General features: G+C 37.8%; 1 pseudogene; it reads right to left on the reverse strand.

Moving 5' to 3' along the window:
• The window catches only part of LOC115025961 (uncharacterized), a 2,751-nt pseudogene extending 1,572 nt beyond the window's left edge, over window positions 1-1,179 (reverse strand).
• Window positions 1,180-8,196: the final 7,017 nt, after the last annotated feature.

The raw sequence follows: 8,196 nt of genomic DNA on the forward strand, positions 1-8,196 counted from the left end.
AGACTGGGATTTAAAGAGCCCCAAGCATACAGTACCAACCTCTTCAGGGAGCAGTTGTTGTAAATGAGAAGCTGCTCTAGAGGATGGATCAAGTCTTTTGGGCAATTCCTACTCTCTCCCATTATATACAACAGATGCACCAGTTCAGGGACCCCCATCTGTTGCCGATGCAGACAGACTGAATCATAGAGTTGCTGTAAGAACTGGAGGACCTGCCGCAAGGCCTCATCCCATTTTATTGGGCAAGGCAATTGGGTGAGGTCAACGGTCATGGAGGCATACCCGGGCTGACATTTGAGGAAGCCACGTGTATTTACTTTAACATCTGGCGGTGTGGGTTTTATGTGGTAAGGTGAAACTGATGGCATCTCAGGGTCAGGGCCTTTGTTGAAGGCTAAGTCAAGAAGTGGGTTTTTTGAGCTGGAGAGGTGCCGCAAGCAACTCACACTGTAGCGATTGCTCTGTTGCCAGAAGGAAGGTGCGAGAGTGGAGAGACACTGTTCATCCTCATCATAATCTCTTTGGCTCCGGGAGGTTCCAGAGGTCCACACAGAGTGATGATATGAGGAAGTGTTGTAATACAGCCTGTATCTTTCTTGAGAGGCATCCTGGTGTTGTAATACTCCTTTCTTCTTCTCATGATCATCAGTCTCATCCTCTTGTTTGACAGACACATGCTGAGCCTGGGTCAAGTCCTTTCTTAAGCCTTGGAGGTATCGTAGCCTGGGCACCCGTCAAGACAGCACACAGGCAGCCATCAATCAACTAGACTAAAAAGACAAAGGCATGATTATAAAAGACAGCTGGCAGACGCTAAAATAAAAGTGCTGAGGCGACCAAACTAATTCCTACTATGCCTGGCAGTAATTTACTGCAAAATGGCTATATATTGTATTTTTGGCAGGGATTATATCTATTCTTAGTTTCTCTTGCAAATCCTTGAACTCTTATTGAGGGCAAACTAAATATCTTGTCAAGCACACAGTATAAACTAAGTGGATAGTGAATTTCCCTTGATGAAAACCATTATTAAAAGACACTAAACATTCAGTGCTACTTACTGTATATAAACATTTATATGTACAACATCGCGTATAAACAACTGTTTGTTGTATTATACAATATTTCCTGCATTGAAAGCCAGAATCCCTGTCGTTTGAGGGAACACACGCGCACTCACAAAATGTTTTAAATACAACCATCACGGTCAAACAGGTAAGGACCATAGAGTCTACAGTAAAAACATCTCACCTTTAACTGTTGGTTTGCGTCTTCAATATATATAATAATAATATAAACCATGATGACCATACTCACGGTAGCAGGAGACTGCCACTTCATCTTTTAACCTACAAGATACCTTATGTTGTATACTGCAGAGTTGTGCTCTAGCATGCATGTTATTATATTAGGGGAAGAGACACAGTGCAGAATAGGAATGTGGTGTCAGACCGCAGGTAAAGTTAATTTAGGCTTAAATTGCTACTAGGTATTCCGGGACAATAAACTCAGGACAGAATCAACACAGGGCTGTTATTAACAGTCCAAAAATGTAAAAGTCTCATGAAGTTACGGTAGGAAAGTAAAAAGACCATGGCAAGAGTCATGCTTTGATTACACCGGAAATCAAGTACTTCAACCTTCAAAATAAAACATCCTAGACATTGTGAGCTAGACGATCATGACGATGTAACCATCGATGGGCTGAAAACCAGTTAAGATATCCTGAAGATCTACAATTTGTAATAATTAATGGGAATATTCAGTGTCACCATTAGGTTATAAAATAAATGACTGTAAAGTTTATTGTCGGACTTGTGGGGTTATATTATTGTGGTAGGATGATGTGGCTTCCGTGGAGAGCAGGCATGACAGCATCGTGACCTACGGCAGCCGTGAAGGTTCAAACGTCAGCACGACAGGATTTGAAGAAAAAACGGTACATAAAACATAAATCAGCATAGCCAACAGTTACAATAAACAATAGTTATACCAACAGGTATAAGACACTGCTTAATAACTAGCATAATTTAAGAATAATTGTAATACGCAATAATTCTGTAACTAAGGACTTTTGTCAATATAAATTCCAGTTATTACTTAGTTGTTGTTATTTTATTATTTCCTGATTGTTCTTGGTTCCTTATGTATTTTCTGAGCTGAATAATAGCCTATTAAAAAATAACATTGGAACATTTCATTTTAAGAAACCCCTTTCAGTTCACCCAGCTGTTACGCCTTTTTGAATTACCTTAGCTCATCTATTGATTGTAAAACTTACAATTGAATTATTAATTTTCAGCTAAGATTTAAGATTTTTGTTCAATTGTTTTAATCTTTCTATACCAGGTATTTCTGCCAAGAGCAAAGCATTTATTTAAATATGTTCTGTATGCTGAATATATGTCAGGATCTATGCAGGCCATTAATAGTTGGTTACTCGTGAATTCATTTTGAGCCTAGCAAACAGATGTATCAGAAACGGTGTTATAACCTCTAATCATACCAAATACAAAAATAGTGTAGATTAATAAACTCTAGATAAACCTGACACAACAATAGTAACTGCTGTATCTTTGTTGTTCACTCAGCACTAATAGATGTGTGTTTGTTGCACTTCAGCTAATAACTTATGACATTAATGAGCACATAAATGTTGTTATCCTCTCCAAAACAAACTGCAAATGAAAAGGACCAGCTGAGGGGCCCTTCCATGTTTTGAACTATGTCTGCATCTGTTTTAATTATTTTGGTCTGAATCACTGAGAAAATGTTGAGCTATGGCTTGTCTTGTTTTAAAATGAGGATGGTAACATACATCTTGTCAAACAATTGTCTTTGCATTCATAATATTAAATCTGATATACTTTATATTGCATTTCATTTTAGGCTATATCTTTCAATTTCAATTTCCATCCCTCTAGTTATATGTGACCATTTAAGATTTAGATATACTCTTCATATAATTGATTCGTTTAAAATACAGATAAACAATATTGAGTCTGATTTACAATATGCCTTTTAACTGCTGTAGGCTACTTGAAAAATGCAGAGGAAAACAAACCTTTAACAGCATCAGAAAACATTAATCTCATCCTCGCCTCGTCCTATTTCACTGTTTAACATGTCTTCCTCCTCAAACTGAAGTGGAATAAAGTGTAACTGTATGACAAAGAAATAAACTAAAGTCAGTTAAGAATTTCACCTTCTTGGAAGAGCCTGTTTAATTATACATCCATATTTATTCACTGTTTCTTTTAATTTTGCAGTCACTTCATAGTGTCATATTTAAACAAAACACTAAATCCGGCTGTGCCTCCTTTGTGACTTCAGACATGACTGAACCTAGAGGTGAAAGATGAACTGAATCATGGTCATAAGAAAGACAAACTCCTGCATTTCAGCTTTGAGGAGGAACACTCCTCATGACCTTTCAGAAGGAAGGGCTTTGGCACCAGAAACTTGAACCATGTTGGTGGCAGTTTCTTTTAATTAAAGTCTTTGCTGACATCAGTGAGTATTCCTAACATGTGCATGAAGCTTTGACTGAAATTAAGTTTCAAACTGATGCTAACACGTCTGCATATTGTATAAACAAAAGAGGCCAGATTACAACATATGTGGCCTTGAGTTTGAGAGTAATGTGTGGTTTCAGTGTAACAAAAACACAGGCCACACTTAATCTGCACTTTCTTTGTAATTTTATTTTGTTGTGAAATGTTCATAGAAATGACAATGGTAATGATCCAAAATCACAGTATGTTATTATAATGAATAAATATATGTATTTAAAGAAGATGTAGCTAATTGTTTGAGTCTGTACTAATAGTTAACGTTTTATACAAATAGGCTTATGTTAGACATTGTATTCATATATGCTGTACAGAAAGATTTACATTTATAGTAAGTATTCAGTAATCATATTACTTTGTATTGAAATATATTCCTAGCATACCTCACATTACTATAGCCTAAAATTGACTAATTTGCCAAAAAATACTTACATTTTGTTTATTTTTGAGGAAAATACATTTAAAGACAAATTAATTCAAGTAAAGTAACTTCTTTATTTGTTCTTCGTTTGTTAACATTCTGACTATAGTCATGTTTGTGTTATATTAGTAGTAACCTAATACTATCGACCATATCAAATGTGGGGGTAAAACGTATCAACAACAGGTTGTATGATCAAATGATACACCAAGACATCAAGTTATTTTTCTATTTTTAGGTTTCCTTAATATGCTTTGACTATACTGCAGTTAATCACCTGTTAATCATAAATGACCTGTAATAATAATAATAATCATTTTACACTCTATTTGTGATGCATCTGTTCAACTTTCACTTTGTAAAAATTATGCAAGTCTTGATAATTAATTAAATGATTCAATTTCGTTTACTATTAGGACTACAATACAAAAAAAAACTAAAATATTGAGCAGCTGGTAGCCTGCATCCGAAACATGTTCGGTACAAATTGTAGTTCTGTAATCCTATTGAAAAGAGTTTGATGTGGTTAAATGTGTGCCATCATTTTATTGATTTCAGTAACTGCTTTTTTCGTTTGAACGAAAGGGTACATTTATTTCTAGTATTTATTAGTTTTCAAAATACATTTCTGTCTTAATATTAAGCAGGAAAACATCCACAAAATCAGGTTATAAAATGTTTTAAGCGTCTACAAACTACTCTTGATTTGATGTTGACTGTATTAGTAACCTCCTTGTTTATGTTTTTTGTTTTTGTGTTGCTAATGAGGAATAAATTCGTAGTGTATGTATTTCGATACATGTTGATCAACAATGTATATCAAGTGGTGAAACTTGAGAGTGGCACTTGGAGAGGAAGTAGTTGATTTATGCTAATGAAGGAGTTGGGGTTTAGCTACTCTGGCTGGGAGCCGCCCTTCATTCACCACATGGTTAAACCTAGACTCTACTCGCGCCACTTTCGCAATCTTACTACGATTCACAAACTCTTAGCAAATCATAATAGTAGCACATGGTTTTGCTTTTTGGGTTATTCGTTCTAGCTGTTACTCAATTTGCGAAGTAATTTTTCTTTTACTCAGTTTTGCAGAGACCTCTGAAACAGTGTGAGTAAACGGTAAGTCTGTACAAGTGAGTGAAGATGGTGGATTTTCTTCTTCTTTTTCCGGCAGACTAGGCATAGTTTAGTGCATTTTAGTGGCTTCTATATAGAAGCTACTGTATGTACTGTGTGTTATTGGCAAGAAACCTGTTGTTAGCCTTTTCGGTAGAAGCGGTTAATGTCAGGAAAGTGAAATGTTGGCGCTGTTTGCGACACCGGAGGCACACTTTCACGTTGACATAAGGTAAAAACGTTTTATTCTCAGTTTCCGCGTTTGAAAACAATGTTGTAAGGGGCGCATTGCATGGCAACCTCTCCTCCATGGTTGGAGAATGAGGGAGATTTGAAAAGCATGTGTTGCTGCTGCTGCACCTCAAGTCTGTAGCTCGGGGAAGTGATACTCACTCGTGAAAATTATGCGTTACACACTTTGGTTGTCGCTGCAAGTTATAGACTCGTGTACTCCGGTTGTCGGCCACATGTTGATAGAATATTAAGTTTTCTGTATATTTGTGCGCTGTGGTGTACACTTAAAAGTGCCTCCAGAACAAAGCAGCAGCAGCACATGGGGTTGCAGCAGGCCGCGCGCCTTTGCTATCCCGCGAGCTGCGGAGTTAGCTATCCGCTTACGCTAACATACGAACAAGAAGCTATCGTTAAGTTGCATTATTTATATTGGCTTTATTAACCACATGTGCTCAAGTGGAACTACCAGTGTCTAAAAGCACACGCGAACATGCACTGATATTAATTTGTTAGCCTGCATGGGTAAGCTATACTAAACCAGCTAAGTTAGCTAAAATAAAAGAATGTAATTATGTGAAGTGGGTAGGTGGTGTTCGCTAAACACAGGCTGTTAACTTAGTGAGTCTTTTAAGCCCAAATGCAATGTTAAGTAAAGTGAACTGACCGGTAGCAATTTACATATGAAGCGGATAACAATCTTTCTGAAAGCCAACCGTGCTCACAGGTTACACGCGCTAGCATGTTTGGCTAACACATGCTTGCGTTGATCTGTTTTGATGGAGCCCTCGGGTACTACTAGCTTGTTGTGTGCTGGATTCTGGCTCAAGTTTGCTGTAGCTCGTATCCTACGCATGGTGCGCCCACTCATAATGAACCACATTTCACATGCACCTTATTTCTTAAATGCACAGGTCTTTTAACGTCACCTATTTAGTTATACTTGTGTTGTGTTATCCAGACGGTGGAAGTAGGCTTATAAAATGCGGACTCCTGGGCGCCATGTTAGCGCGTGGGGGAGGGGCACAGCAATGTGACTGGAGCGCAAGTGTTGCTGTCTTCTGGCAGCCCTGGATCACACTCTGGTTTCCCCATTGAACTTTGTTATTGAAGACATTTCGCCATGTGGCTGGTTGTCGTGTGATATTCATGGCTGCGCCTTTTGTTTGACATCACAAAGTTTCCTGCTTGTTTTGTGACCGATGCCTGCATCAAAATACACAATAATAAGCAATTAGGCGGGTTGGAGGACACCGCCATCCTCGGGATATTAGGGCCTTGCGCAAGGATGTATGTGCAATATTTTAAATGACTTAGTCTCGTTACCATTGGCACGATCTGCACCAAAACGGACTAGTTTTCTTATGGGCTACATATAAATTACATCAAAACACAACAAGGGTCGTTATAGTTTGAGAAGTCTTATTTGAAGTTATACAATGCCCCCATTACCAAGTTAAAGGAAGATCAGTTTAAGTATCAGGTAATTTATCTACAATATTTATTTAAAAAGAAATATCAGTAAAATGCCTGACATTCTTTAGTTCCACATTTCAAATGTGATCATATGCTGCCTGTTTTTTATATAGTTGTAAATAGATTCCAAGAAATCAAACATTTCCAAGGCATCACCTGGCTATTGCAAACTTTTACTAAACTACTCGGTACATTGGTATCAAACAATGAACTTTAAGTGATAATGAAATGATGGATTTGAACCCTTAATTGAAGTTGCTAATACACTCTTGATGCTGTCTCCTTTATGCTTGCAGACCCCTGTGCACATCTGTATCTCCTCTGCAAAGCCTCTCGTTGTGGATTTAAAGGCATCCTACTCCCACTCTGTGATTGAAAACTCCCTATGAACGGTCACTGTAGTGTCAAAGTGCTTACAGTGCAGGTAGTTTTATAAAATCTACTGCAGTGAAGGCACTTTCAGCACTATTCTGATAATGGTAATTAAAGGAGCAGGCTTCTTTCTTTTCTTTTTCTTTTTTTTTACAGATGCAACTGGTTTATGCTTGTACAAGATAGACTGAATCCAAATTGTACATAAATACACATCTGGCAGGACCTCGTCACCATCCTGCTGTGATGTTTCCCCCGCTGTTCCAGAGTGAGGAAACTGTCTGAAGCGAGGCCCAACTTATCAAACGCGTCGCTGTTAATGACATTTCAGCGTTCAGCATTGCATGAAAACTGTTCTGCTACTGAGTGATGCTGAGTTCGATCTAATTTTTATATTATTTATTTTTTGTAATTTTCGTGAAATACAGATATAATTGAATTATTAACTTTATTTAGATTTCGTGAGAATGTACTATTAAGACAAATCATTGTTAAATGACTGTTTTGCATAACTGAAGTTACACTTGCGTGCCTTTCACCAGTCCTTATGCTAAGGTGCATCTAGTGCAGATAGTGAAGTAGACTAGCACCTACTGCCCTAAGTGCTCCTTCTGGCATAAGATGCCGGGACTCATCTGCTCTCGATCGATGTTTGTGTGTATGTATATACACGCACCTTTTAACTGTGGCAGTTCTCTGTTAGTTTTGCGTAGTTGCACTGCAAGAAGAATGTAGTTGTGCAAATCTATGCAAAACTGATGGTGGCCTGTATTTCCATCTGAATTCACGTTTGTTTTTTTTCTTCCATGGAGGTCAATCGGGTTTCCACTACAGCTTTGTGAATCGGGTAAAGACATGTTTCAGTGGTATTAAAGTGCTTATAGTGCAGGTAGTGTTATGAAATTCTACTGCAGTGTGAACACTTAAAGTACTTCTAAATGCACAGTTCTTCTTGGAAAACTGGAGAGGTAGCTTATACGCATGGGTCTCTGGTTAGTTTTGCTGGTTTGC

The sequence above is a fragment of the Cottoperca gobio genome, chromosome 21 (assembly GCF_900634415.1).
Source record: "Cottoperca gobio chromosome 21, fCotGob3.1, whole genome shotgun sequence".
Classification (NCBI taxonomy): domain Eukaryota; kingdom Metazoa; phylum Chordata; class Actinopteri; order Perciformes; family Bovichtidae; genus Cottoperca; species Cottoperca gobio.